Here is a 15,087-nt window from a genome sequence, read left to right as displayed (position 1 = left end):
TTGGATTCAATATTCAAAGTGAAGGTCTTAAGAAATTGTCAAATATCGGACCAGAGGCTAAGTTAAAGGAAAGGGTCAAAGTGCTTGATGATGAACAAGATCATTTCTGGTAAGCTTATACTTTTTTCCCATAAAAATGATGGGTGGGTTGGATAACGAGTTAAAACAGGTTCGGGTTAATAATATTGTTTATTTTTTAGTAGGGTTGAACTGGGGCGGGTTGGAGTGTTGGACTCTGGTACAAACATTTTAATTTTCTTTTGACTTATGGCCAATTAATTTTTAGCTATGATTACAGAAATTATACTATTTAGAATAGTCGTCTAAACTTTTACTAAAGGAGTGTTTAAAAAGTAACATGTGTTTGATTATGTTTTAATAACTTTAGAACCACATGTATGGTTGTTCCTATTCTTTTGTAAGTTTTGGGGTAAAATGTAAATATGAGATTCAAACAATTGAAGAAACAAATAGCAAAAGGGTATTCTGGTCCTTTCCCACTTGAACTCCTTCACCCTTGATTTTCAAACGGCTATAACTTTTTCATAGGTTAATATTTTTTTAATCATATTGAACGTGTAATGGATTTATACTGAATGTGTAATCACGTAATAAGTATTCGAAATCATGTAGTCATGTGATGGGTATTCAAAATCACATATTGAACTAACGGGTATTCAAAATCCTGTAATTTTTTTAAGGAAACTATAGCAACGGGGTGCTCGAATTAAAGAGAATGAAATGCTCGTTAATACGGTGTAATTTAAAAAAAAAATATTAACGTATAAAAGAGTTATATCCGTTAATGGGTTAGGCCATTAATATAAAAGTGTAATGTTTGACCCTTGAAGTTTTTTAATTGCAGTTGAAGAAAGAAGATATTCTGCAAATCAACAACACACATCCAAAATACTTCATAATTGGTGGAAAGGAGGCTACATCTATTTCCATTATTTGGTTCATTTACATGCTCTTGAAACATCCTGAGATTCAAGATATGGTTGAATAAGAAATCAAAGAAGCAACAAACATGAGAAACAAATTCAAGATAAGCTTCATGTAACTTGGAACAAAACTCTCGCGAGTCTATCCTGCATCTCAGTGGTATGCAACTCAAATATTTAGCAATTTCTCATTCTTTAACTTAACCAAAACTTTGACTAATTAACATGGTTACTAGTAGTTGTTGGAGTCGTTCAAAATGGATCGGATTGGATCAATCCAAAGAACTTTTTGTCTAAATTTATACAAAAATAATAATTATTATTATTATTAAGTGATAGGGATACGGAGCTAATCCATGATCTAGCAGACTGCAGACTCGTATTTGGTGCAACTAGACAAATTGAAGTTATACGAGGATAAGTAATGGACAAATGTCTCAACAAGCCACACACGTGGACAAATGCTATAGGTGAGTTTTCCCAACTCTCAGGGACCCAATTTCGTCATCTAGAGCTCCGATTTTGAAGTCAATGTTTTCCCCAATTAAGCATTTTTAATTAATTTCGCTTGATTGTAAAAAACGGCTGGATTTTTTTAACTAGATATTTATTCGTTGTTTTTTAGGCTGTCAATTTCAAGGCATCTTGGTGGTGGGATAAGACTTTGGGACCAATAGGTCTTGGGTTCGATTCCCACAAAGGGGGTTTTCCCATATTTATTGGGTTTCCTCCTGAATTGGTGTATAGGCATTATGCCTAGTGGAGATGGATATGATCGGGTGGTTCCGCTGGTGGCACGATGATACTCCAGTGGTCCGTCAGTGATCCAAATTTGCCGTTCAAAAAAAAAATTCAAGGAACTTATAATTGCTGAAGAATTAATGGAGATTACCTCTGATGGTAAGTTACCACTAATGAGGATTATGGAACTAGCCTATGATGTCAATTGTCAAGTTACCATCTGGATGAAGATCAAGGGAACTTACCACTGAAGCAAGTTACCTCTAGTGAAGATTGATGAAGTCTCGCTAATGAAGAAGAGATGCCACGTGTTAGCCTATCATTTGACGAAGACAATCTGTTGAGAGGATGTTATACATAATTCTCACTTGTCAATTTCGTACGTCTCGACAAGAATATAGATACACGAGTTTGCATTGATATTATTATCACTTGGCCCCATAGTTTAATGTGTCAAGCAGTTGAGTGTGAAGTCGGTGCATGAACTTATGTGTGCAAATTCAGAGAAAATTTGCATGTCACCCTCTTCATAGCTAGAGCGTTAGCTAGAAAACCATCTGTAAATTCAGTTTTAATTTATAACTAGTTTTACATGATGTATTGAAACAATCGATTTTGATTAATTAATACCTTGTGCTCATAGCAATTGTTCTTCTACTTCTGTTTATTGTTATGCGCATATTGTGAATCAGTTGACGATGAAACAGTGATACCTGACACACTGATTAACTAATATCCCGCTGCAAACTAACTCACATTGAATGTAGGGTATTAGCTAAGTTTTAGCTTGATTGCGATGCACACAAATTTAATCTCTCAACAACATTGTATCCTAGAAAGATCTAATTCTCTTGGTAGAACTCGGAAGGTATTCATGCAGTTGCAATATCTTATAAATAATGGATAAACAAAGTAGACATGACCTGTAAAGTTTACACAACTATTGCCCTAGGTTGTTAATAGATTTATGTAACAACTGGTGATTGCGATTTAGATGGCAAGAATGCACAGCTACTATTACGACACGATTGTTTGATAACCCTATACTAGCAACTTCAGTTGACAAATTACAATAAAAAGAAAGATTAGTAAAGAGGTAACAAAACAAAGGAAATCATAAAGTCATGCTGAATGTATAAATGTATCATGAGATCACAAAAACCAAACTCATATCAAGAAATTTATAATAAAAAGAAAAGAAAAAAACACATACACACAGCAAGTCAACCTTCAATCAAGAAACTAAACAAGTAACATCACAACACTTAAACTAATGTGTTCTACCCCATGGTCCATAAACCGTAAAGAACCTCAAACCCGTCAAAGACAACCCATATATATGATTATACGTATGAGCGATTTCTTCAGCCGCTTTCTTCGTTGCAGCGTATAGGATCAGTTCGATCTTTTTCCGAATCTTTTTTCCGAAAAGGGTACTTCTGTATTCAACCCATAAACAGAACTAGAAGATACCCAAACAATTGCAGGCTGTGGATTTGCATTTTTGCATACTTCAAGAACAATGATAAAACCTGCAATATTACTATGAGTATAAGATTTTGGGTTTCTTCATTGCATATCTAACACCAGCTTGAGCAGCTAAATAAATAACATGAGTAAGATGAACTACCTCAAAGAGTTTGTTCAGCAAACCGGTGTCCTTTATGTGCCCTTCCACAATGAAAATCCCACTTTTTTCCACACATGTTGACGAGCCCTTTTGAGGGTAGGATCGTAATAACTGTTAAAATTGTCTAACCCTAAAACGTAGTCACCACGGCATCTCAAGGCGGCGCTGATGTGGATTCCGACGAAACCGGCTGCTACGGTGACCAAAACAGAGTACCCTGTTTTCAATCCGATGTTGACTGATGACTTGAACGTTACTCCCATCGGTATCCCTATACACACACAACTCTCAGTTTAACCTAATCGAACAGAGAGTGAGTGGTCATGTAAAAGATAGCAGTATTAGAAAGGTAACCTAGGACACAAAAATAAGTAAGGTATTGTATATTAATAAAACAAATAGCAAAAAGTAATCTAATCTAATAAAATGAAATATGGATATAAAAGAACCTATAGGGTTTGTATGAATAACAGCTAACAACTAACTGATGTAGAAAATAAAAAATCAGAACATACCTACTTTTTAAACTACTTTCAAAGTGAACATTAGCAGCCTAAAATATCCAAATGAATCACATAGATATAGTCCAATTAACAGATTAAGTGACCATTTCCAAAAGCAATCTGCATGGTACGTCTGATAAAACATACAAATCTACACACAGCCATCAAACTAAAGTTCTACTTCTATGAACAAATAAAATAATTATTTATTAAAAGCTCATGAACTTTCCTGAAAAAGAAACGGGTCAGTGGGTCACTCGTTCAAGGGTATGTGAAATTTATCCATATATAAACATGAGTCTAGGTATATATCAACATCCATATAACCTGTTATTTACAAACTTCTTTTTCTTTGAATCAATTAAATCAAAAACCTCGACTTTTAGGTTCAGGAACCCTAATTTAGCACTCATCCCCAATCTGGACATGAAAAATGATCTACTGGATACTACAACATGAATGTCGATCTAGTATACAAAAGAAGCTAGGGAATACACATGAGACTAGAAGGTATGGTTCGGCTCATCCCCCACGGGGATGAGCCTCCACGTAGGCGCCACATAGGCGGCTAGTGGGGGATGAGCCTCCATGAAGGATGGAGGGGGATGGAGGATGGGCCCCACCACATATTTTTTTATTGTTTAATTCATTTTATTTGTTTAACTTTTATTTGTTTAACTTTATTGTTTAACTTTTATTGTTTATTTTTTATTTGTTTAACATTATAAAAACTATTCAACATTTAAATAAAAATAAGACATAAATGAAGATAATAAAATCCATGACATAACATAAATAAAAATTACATAACCTAAAAAAAAATTACGCTACCTAAAATTTGTAAAAAAAAAAAATACTAGATTCAAAAATTTAAAACAATTACACTACTCGTCTTCGTCTTCGTCTCCGTCACTGTCCCCGATGTTAACGTTGTTCCAAATATGTTCTACCAAATCTTGTTGAAGGTTTGCATGCGCGAAGTCGTTTGTTAGCGAGAACGAGTTTAAATCCTGTTGTGGCGGATCAACCGGGACAGTGTTCCCGTAAGATGCATTCTCATCATACTCACAAATCGCCCGACCTTCGTCTTCAATAATCATGTTATGGAGCAAAATGCAAGCGTACATACAAAGACGCAACCTTTTCGGTCTGGTAATAACATTTTCAGACGAGAAGTCTTCCTCTTCCTCTTCCTCTTCAATTAGAATCTGTCCCGCCCGTAGCACAGCGTTTGCGAAAAACATCTCCTCTTCGTCATCCGAAGACGAGGGCCACCAAGGATTAGAAGCCATTGTGGATGAAAAGATATTTTTTTTATTAAAGTGGGGAGAAAATGGTATAAAAGTGAGAGGGTTTTGGGTTGAAAGTGGGGAAATTATGGTGAAAATAGGTGATTTTATAGAAAAAGGAATTTTTTTTTTATTAAATATTGCCGTTGAATAATGGCTAGTTTTCAAACCAAGTGGAGCGGCGGACCCGGCTGTGGGACGCCGGGTGTGACGAGCCGAGCCCAGGGGGGTGGTGTGGGGGACCGGCGCCGGTCCTAGCCGGGCGTCAGCCGGCCCCCATACCTTCTAGTCTGAATGAAAAAAGACACATCTTTCATTGAGGCATTAAACCAAACACCTGGTGTGCATGTAAACTCAATAGCTAAAATCTCTTCCAAAACAAGCAAAAACAAAACTAATAAATGTACAACAGCGCAACAAACGTCCCCAATTTCACATCTGTGGAAAAAAAAAACCCTACGAACTGAACACAAAACACCTTCTAGTTCATAAATCAATCGCAAAAGGAAATAAAAAAACACTAACAAGAAATAGCATAAATTTACCATCAAAAGCAAACCCACAAAGGGGGCAACGATTGAAATTAAAACAGCAACTAGAACTAGAACTAGAACTAGAACAGAGGTATAGTTTACTTTTTGGGAGCGTGATTATGGGGAAAAGTGGTGGTTCGAACGCACGCATGCACCTAATGTGAAGAACATTTGCAGAAGATTAGAAGGATGAATCAACTGAATCTCTCCTCCATTCCAGCAGTGTTTTTCTCATCTATACTAATTACTAAACTCACCTGGAATGGAACAGGGAAGGGAAAAGAAGACGGTGTGTCACCGACCAAGACACCCCCCTAACTTTTGACATAGGACATAAACACCTTCAAACATTTTTTAACATATAAACAAAACTCCCCCAAACTTTCACAATAAATTAATACCACCTTTTAGCTTTTGATAATTAACAACTTTAACCCTCTCCTTGATAACACATGACTATATTTTCTTTTATCCTTGTCTAAAATATTTTTATGACTTTACCCCGCAATGACCGACACACTATTTTTTATGTTAATGATGTTAATGCTACGCACATAACGTGTGTAAAAAGTATAAAACGTGTAATGTCACGTGCGGGTACCACAAACTAATGTCATCATCGTACAATGTAAACACAATGCTCATATATGTTACACTCAGTTATATTGGATACGTTGAAACATTCGTTTTCATATGGTTAACACATCACATAACGTGCTGCCAACTATAAACAACTAAGGAGTTGCCACCACAACGCACGGCCTATTGCAACAACCTAGTGTATATGAAATGGTAAAATTAACTACATGTCGCGTGCGGGTACCACCTCATCTATTTGTTTCTATTGTGGGTATCATTTTTTTCCCTGTGTATTTGAGATGCATATTTGTTGAAGAATGCATATTGAAATGCATGTTGTCAGGTGGTGAGGCCAAAGGGTGAGGGGTTGGGTGATAAATTAAAAAAAAACCTTTAAATATATAAACCTTTAAATATTAAAGTAAAAAACTAATAACTAAAAATAAATTAAAATTTTCAAATTTCAAATTTTTTAAATTTTTATCCATCAAAATAATTTATAGGATTCTTAAATATTTTATTGAAAGAAACAGATAGGTAATTAAAATTAAATGTAAAAGGTGGTGATGATGTGACAAATTTTTATGTGTTTTTGTGTTTTCTTATTGGGTGGGCTTTTGGTGTTTTTGAAGGGTGAGTGTTTTTCTGATATGCCAGCTAATTTGACATGTTTTAGGTGTTTTTAATGGGTCTTATTGTGGATGCTCTTGCAACTTACAAACCTGGGTACAAGACTTTATTGAGTTTTTATTTTTCAAATAGTTACAAACTCGGTAAATGATTTTGTAAATACTTATTAGTTCATCAATTTTGAATATCATTTTTTTTTTGGAATCGATAAGTATGTAAAATAAAATAAAACAAAATATGAGGGTAAAAATATTTACGGGTTTTAACGAAATTCGTGTACGCTTTGATGTTGGTTTGGACCACGTCTAGTTTTTAATGAATAGTTTGGTTGGGTTGGGTTGGGTTGGGTGTGAATAGGGATGGTCTTAGCCCATAGATGAAAACAATTTCCTTCTCTTTGAAGTCCAATACGAATGAATGGTCAAAATTCAAAAGTCAAAATTTGTTGCAGGAACCTTTTGCCCTCCGCCCCTGCCCTTTCTCTATTTGGGTTGCGGACAATATGAATGAGAATGAATTTGAAATTGAACCTTAGAAGTCTGTATGCAAAGCATTTTATGTTTCTTTATTTAGAAGCTGTGAGTTAAGTTACAAAGAAAAAGCAATCTTGAGAGTTTGCTTCATTCATCCTGTCTTCATAATTTTTACATGCTATTTCTCATTCTCATGTATAGTAAATACACTTCATTTAGCCTTATAGTAACAACTTTTCTATTAATTTCACTCTATTACGAAATTCTTATATTTTTATAAAACTAAAAGTTTTTTGAAAAAAGAAGTGGATTAACCCAACTTAATTATCCCTTACTTAATTTTTATTTTAATGACTCTATTATCAAATGACCTTTTATGAATGTTACAGGTAATACTAAGTTTACGTGACGAGTTTAAGATATCAAATGACCTTTTATACATGTCACAAGTAATATTAATTTGGGCTTGTTTAAGAAGGTGGACTGGGCCCAATTAAAGCAGCCTGTGTGACTCAAAACGTGAATCATTTATCTTTTGAACAATTGAACTGCTTAATAATTTAACCTAAATAAATACTACTGTCCGTGTTACTACTAGTGGTGCACAAAAAACCCGAATCCGGACCCGGACCCGAAAAAAAAACCCGGAACCGGGTATTATAAAAACTGGGTTTTCTATACCCGAACCCGACCCTACCCATAGGGTAGGGGCCGGGTATTCATATTTGATCTAAAACCCGAACCCGGAACCGGGTTTTTTTATACCCGGTTTATACCCGAAACCCGGTTTTTATAATACCCGGAACCGGTTTTTATAAATACCCGGAACCGGGTTTTATAAATACCCGGAACCGCGTTTTTTTATACCCGATTATATATGCTAATGATATTTGTCACCGCTACTTAGAAGTTAGAACTCATGATCGCTTTAAGAACCGATTTTACAAAGTAATAACTTCCCATAAAAAAGGTAAAAGTAACTGTTAGCTTCATTCTGAGGTTGTTATTTTATTATATCTTACTTTTGTAACCTTTTATAATAATTTTTATCACAACTCTTTTGGTTTTTTAGATCATGAATCGAATCTTATGATTATTTTTTATAATATTAAAAACGTCGTATTTGATGAGTTTGTATGGTTCCAAACTACCAATCCACTCACGCCAACACTTATTTCGAGTCGGTTTCGCCAATGTTCGAGTGGTATGCACGAGTCAATATCATCGTCTTTCCCAGTAAGGTCGGGTTTTTTTAATACCCGGTGCGGGTTTTTTCCCAACCTGATGCATACCCGAACCCTACCCGATGAATACCCGAACCGGACCCGAACCCGGAAATAGGGTATTATAATACCCGGGTTTTATAAAACCCGACCCGAACCTTACCCGAACCCGGGTATATAGGGTATACATTTTTGGTAGAAAACCCGGACCCGGACCCGACCCGGTTTTTAAAAAAACCCAATTTTGTAAAACCCGATCCTTCCCGGAACCGGTTTTTAAAAAAACCCGCTTTGTGCACCACTAGTTACTACTGGTTTGTTGGATTCAAAGTAGAATAGAATGTCTGTTTCTTTTTCACATGAATTTGTAATTCTAATTGCAGCTTCAAGGTCTTCTCTTCACTGACACACACTGACGTGTATGTATCTCAGTATCTGTGTGTCTCTGTTTTGATTTTTGAACCTTAGAAGTCTGTATGCAAAGCATTTATATGTTTCTTTATTTAGAAGCTGTGAGTTAAGTTTCAAAGAAAAAGCAAATGAATATTAATCTTCATCAACATTGTGTTAAATAAACATGCCCTTACCGTATTTTCTATAGCAAATTAGCATTGGAATGATGCTGGGAAGGCGGAGTTTATTAAAACCAACAGGTGATTCTTGGAATTCGGTGAATAATAAAGGTGTTTTGTTTTTGACGAATCTTATTAGAAGGGTCATGGAAGAGGCTCGTGGGACAGTAAGGTTAACTTGTAAATATAGATGGAATAATTGGGTGCCACCTAACGTTCGTTACTTCACCTGGAGAGCAGTGTAAGGAAAAATAGCGACCCTTCTCTCTTTACAGGCTAGAGGAATCACCCTGAATTCCTTGTTGTGCACTAACTGTGGAATTCATAATGAGGATCCAGACCACTTACTCGTCTCTTGTTTGTACGCAAATATGGTGTGGTGGTCAATTTGCACATGGTTTAAAATCCCGGTGATGGCAAATATATCAGCAGTAAGAGGCATGCTGGAGGCGTTTGAGGGATAAAAAAAAATATCGGGTGCAAGGAAGAAACTCACTGGTGTCATTTTCCTTGCTTTTTTATGGAAAATTTGGCTACTGCGAAATGAAAGAATATTAGAAAATAAAGATACTTCTTCTGTTCACAAATGTGTGGACGATATAACAGAGATTTACTTCATATGGGTGATAAACAGATCCAAACACAACACAACCTGTGGACGTGGGACTCTTGGCGAAATTTTGGTTCTTTTGTTCTGTTTATCCTCATGCTCGTCACAGAAGTCAGGCGTATCTCAAGGAAAAGCTTTTGGCACATCTTTTAGTAAGGGTTGCATTTTTATCAAGTGTTAGAATCTAGTCTTTTGAAGGCATCGGGTGTTTCTCAAGGAAACGTTTTTTGGCACATCTTTTTGTCAGGGATCAATCATGATGTTTTTAGCTACTACTCAACAAGATTCATATAAATATCCTAATCTCATGCATTCGTTTTCCACAACTGCGGCTATAAATTCTAGTCTGCAATTGCTATTATAAAGTCTTGGTGCAAAATGATGTTGGGTCGCATAATGCTAAGGGTCGAGTGATTCTCGAATCTACACCAGTTTCAGTCACAAATTAATCTCGGATGGTAATACTTTGGCTGCAATCCCAAACTGATTCTTAAACCGGTAGCGTGCAGTTCATGTGCAGAATGCCAAATCATCGGTTTCAATCGGTTCATCTTATCATCTGTTCCAAACCAAAACCGGTTCAGGTCGGGTCTTCGGTTTAGGGTTGTAGCTCTAGTTCCATCCGCTTTTTTCTAGGTCGGTTCCAATATTTTATTCACAAGAGTTCGTGTATTATAGTGGATATTTGTTAATTCATATAACTAGGAGTATTCGCCGTCGCGCGTTGCACGGCTACCAATAGTGCGTGTTTTCAGTTTAGTTCATGCTTGCGGCTTTTTTCTTGGAATTAATCTGCACAACATAAATATTTTCTTAGAAGCTAAATCATTCTGTCGAAGATAGAATAGCACTGCAAAATGGGTCGTATAAAAGGGTTAAGATGGTCGACCTTACACAAACCTGAACGTCATGCCGCACACATGTATTTTCGAGTTGACACAAACAAATGCTGTTTTTTTTTTCTCTCGCTCTAAGGCGGTGGAGTCCTCCCTGCTCTAACATCTATCTCTCTGTGTATCGCATATGTGAGATGAAGGAAAGATAGCAAGAGGTGGAAAGTGAAATGGTACGTGGCCAGATCTCTTTTCATCTCTCTTCTCTATACATGTCGCATCCAAAAACTTTTAAGCGGTGTTAACCATCGTTTAACACTATTCATTCACTTCATTTATTAATATGTACGAGCCGAGCCTGAGCCCACCCTAGTTTGATTTTTAAATCCAAATTCTAGACACCATAGAAGAAAGGCTACCATAAGCACTTTTGACACTCTGCACACATTCATCAAAGAAAATAAAGCAACTGTTTAATTTAACAAGCAACACAATACAAATAAGCAATTAAATGGATTTAACAACCGGCAACAATTCACCAAAGAGACAAGATCTTTCACCCCAAAACATATAAAACTAATCAAAAAACTTTAAAGTCATGACAAAATGTTGTTCAAGATGTGGCATCATTCACAAAAAAAGCACTCTACATCATGTCTCAAATCAGCAATGTTAAATGAAGGACACATATAGGTGGTTACCTTAATCATGTGTTGACATATTGAAGTCAGTTTGTTGTAAAATAGTAGCTGCAAGCAGCAAAACTTAAACTACAATCTCACCCGTTACAATTAAATGACATAATGATAATTGAAAGAAAAGTTAGGAAGGGGTTTATCACTTCAGACCTATGAATTGTATAATAATGAATTGTGACGATAATATACGACGTGAAACCATGAAGCCCTATGCTGTTGTTGATGTTGCTTTGCCAAGTCTGGGTAGGGGGCTTACTTTGATGGTAGAATTTTTCTCAAAATCGATCATAACGACCTAAAACACAGATTAAATTAGACAATTAAACAAAATCGGACTCAATGAGCCAAAATGAGCTTTCTAGACCTTCATAAACATAATGCACTGAAATGAGGTGATAAGCAGAAACAGTAGGCTTCCTTAGACTTATGCATTCAAATCAAACTTCCATCCACAGGAACGTACTCGATTCAATCTGGTGGTATAACTAATTATTACCAGGGTTGAATCATTAACTATGATAGTAAATACCTGATCAGGTATAATGATCACAACTGATCCACTTATTCGATTTCGTGAGATATCGGTTTGACCTACGCGTCGGTTTGTTTAGTATTCAACTCGCGCATTGCGGCGGGCGCACCTTGCTCCATACAACCACAGCAGAAAGTTTGATGATTGGTCTGCAGTCATATACGAACAGAATAATAAAAATATAAAATATGTCTGGAAGTGCCCTAAATAAAGAAAACGGTGCTAAAGAAGAGTTTCTTCAAGACAATAAGTCCATCAAACAATACCATAATTTTAATTTCAAAATATGCTACAAATTTTCTAGTTAGAATTTCTAACTCTGCTGATTATTGTGATTTAAGACAACAATTTCAATTATGATCAATTTGACCAAACAGTGAATATGGATCTCTAAGGTTCACGTTTTTAGCAACCACTATTAGTTTAACATTTTTAAATCCTATAATAAGAACATCAAAGGATAAAAATTTGAACTCAAATGAGCCTACCTAAATAATAAAAATAAATTAATTAAAAATAAGCTTTGTAGGCCCCACTCCCACCCTCATCTCTTCTTCTACCCTAATAAAACACCACCGGTCCAACCACCATATGACCACCGACCACCCACCTGCAACATAACCACCACCAAATTCATATGCATCCTTTTCCTAATTTCATACATTCAAGTCAAACTAACCTCCCTCCATCCATTTTCACGTCTACAGAACCTTAATCTCACATGAAATTGGAATTGCAGGCTAATGGACTTACGTTCATCCCTGATATCTTTACATCATCATGTCGGATGATTACCCCCGACTTCAAATCTAGTGCTTAGGACCACCATGAACCTGTTATACATAAAACTCGAAAGTTAAGGTTTACAGATCTAGCCGGGGTTGTTACCTGAACCCCAGATTCCATTATTGCCGTTAACCGCCACCAGTAAGTTTGTAACATTCAGTCGTTTATATACAAAATTTTAATTTGAAGCTCTAAGTCTTGTTCATTCGTTAGATAATATGGGGGACAGAGCCCCCTTTTTTTAATTTCAATACAATAAAATACCTTCCCTAGCCCATAAGTTTTGAGCATTATGATGGCATTATAGAATGAGATGCTTGTTTATTGGGATTGGTGGGCACGTCTTGAAATAGCAGGGGGCGTGGATCCAGCCAGTTTTTTCACTGGGTTCCTTTTCCCAAATCATATAAGGTTTACACTACAAAAAACGTTCTTTCCCAAATCATACAAGGTTTACAATAGAAAAAAAAAACGTTTTTTTTCAAATCAACTGGGTTCCTGGGAACCCGGTAAACCCCTCTAAATCCGCCCCTGGCTACGAAATTACATTTTCTGATTCAAGTCAGGTGACTCCGTGGCAAGTTGTTGACTTGAATAAGAAGTCCCTCACCAATTCAGAATGTTGGTTAACTTTATTTATACATTTACAGCTGGGTTTGTTGATCGTGGTTTGAGAAAAAGGGTGATGATGACTTGATTTAGATTGTGGGTTTTATGTTATGTTTTAATGGAAGGAATTAGTGAAGTTGGTTGCAGGTGGTGGAAGCGGGTGGTTGTAGATGGTATGAAGAGGATGTGATGTTAGAGGTGGGGCCGGCTTTTTCTTAATTATATTATTTTTTATTGTTTAAGTAGGGTCTAATTAATTAATGGTCGACCCACTTAAGTTAAAATGAATAACTAATATTATATTTTAGTGTTTTCATTTTTATTATTAATACTAAGGGTATTTTAGTCAATTTACATCCATTTAACAACAAAAACTAACCTCCATCCATATCAGGGACTATCTGAGTAACAAATCGTCAAACCACAGGGAGCATACATGTAATTTTGAAAAGTTGAGGACTAAAGGTGAAATTTCACCAAACCACAGGGACTATCCGGGCATTTTACTCAAACCTGAATTTCAGTTAATTACTTCAATCACACAGGTTGTCGTGAAATCTGGAACGGTAAAGTAAGAGGTGGTTCTGGAAGCAGATTCACCACATCGCCGCTGTCATCATGGGTCAAGGCGGAACCCTAGATTCGTCGGAACTCGCCACTACCACCTCTGATCGCTCGAATCTTCACCGGAAAGCCCTAGAGTCGACGACCTCAGTTCTGTTTGTGGGAGGCAAGCACGCGTCGAAGGCCGGTTGCCGGGGACTCGCCGGTTCCCGGATCTCTGTTTCTCTCTCTTACTGCTCTCGTGTCTCGTTCTCTCTCTTTCTTTGTCTCTTTTGAGAAGGGGAAAATAAAGTGGGAAAAAAAAGAGAAGAAGAGGCTCGAACCGGCTCCTTTTATTAAGAAAAGGCTACATACTAACCACTTTACCAAAGGCCAGCATTGATCTAATTGAGGGAAAACATGTATATATATACAATAACATCGTTTGGTGGCTGAAGTTACTGTTCACAAGGTTTCTTTTTTAATAGAGTTAATTGCCCGGATAGTCCCTGTGGTTTACCATTTTTTCACCTTTAGTCCCCAACTTTTTAAAATTACATGTATGCTCCCTATAGTTTGTTATTTTGTTACTCGTATAGTCCCCCGAGTAAATTTCAGTTAGTTTGGTCAGTTAAGTTAGTGTGAAATTACTAAATTGTCCTTACTAAATTTATTATTTATTATCTATGATTTAAGTGGGGCCCACCCCCACCACTACCCAACCATCCTCCTCCTCCACCAATCACCACCACCACCGGTCTCTCCTCCAAAACGACACCGTTTCATGTCCTCTAGACTTTAACTTACTCCGCCATCTCGTCGGCTCCGACCGGCCGTCCATCACGGCCGAATCCGCCTGCCGGTATGCTCAACAAGCTCTCCGGCTAGTCGAATCCGATTACCTCCGCCGTCGAACACCGCGAGTCGTGCTGGTGACGGAGCTGTTGGAAAAACATGTTTGTTGATTTCCTACGGCAGCAATCTATTAAATCAGGTCTCGTGAAGACACAAATTTCCACTCAATTAAACTAACAATTCGGCAAATCAAACTCACAATTTCCATCAAAACCCACAAAATCTAGAATAAATAACAAAAGATTGGAATTCATTTACCATCATGACAACACTAGAAACTGAAATCTGAGTAGCCAAAAGGTTCCAGAAAAAAACCCATTTTCTCTGGAAAACACCCAAATCGGAACCGGAAGATTTCATCATGTCCATACGAAACATACACAATCTTCAAACAAAATCCAAACGATCTCTGCCGTTCTCAATTCCTCCTTCCAGCGAGCCTTGGAACCATCTTTTTGTGTCTTCTACGAAATAATCACCGTAGGGAAGGAAATGTTGGTGTAG

At 36.7% G+C, this 15,087-nt stretch overlaps 2 long non-coding RNA genes across 3 annotated transcripts; one reads left to right on the top strand and one right to left on the bottom strand.

Annotated features, from left to right (window-relative positions):
• The first annotated feature begins 5 nt into the window (after window positions 1–5).
• LOC110873564 lies at window positions 6–1,414 on the top strand. Of its 2 annotated transcripts, XR_004876560.1 has the most exons (4): window positions 6–109; window positions 866–1,000; window positions 1,054–1,104; window positions 1,278–1,414. It is a non-coding gene; the product is annotated as an uncharacterized LOC110873564 (long non-coding RNA). The 2 variants fall into 2 exon arrangements; XR_004876559.1 differs by having other exon boundaries at window positions 866–1,104.
• Window positions 1,415–3,107: 1,693 nt separating this feature from the next.
• LOC118485536 lies at window positions 3,108–5,944 on the bottom strand. The gene is made up of 3 exons (XR_004876558.1): window positions 5,743–5,944; window positions 3,316–3,586; window positions 3,108–3,196 (listed from the first exon to the last, which is right to left on the bottom strand). It is a non-coding gene; the product is annotated as an uncharacterized LOC118485536 (long non-coding RNA).
• Between the last annotated feature and the right edge of the window lie 9,143 nt (window positions 5,945–15,087).

This window comes from Helianthus annuus, chromosome 13, assembly GCF_002127325.2.
Source record: "Helianthus annuus cultivar XRQ/B chromosome 13, HanXRQr2.0-SUNRISE, whole genome shotgun sequence".
NCBI lineage: Eukaryota > Viridiplantae > Streptophyta > Magnoliopsida > Asterales > Asteraceae > Helianthus > Helianthus annuus.
Note: the sequence above shows the minus strand (reverse complement) of the source record. Positions and strands in the feature narration are given on the sequence as shown.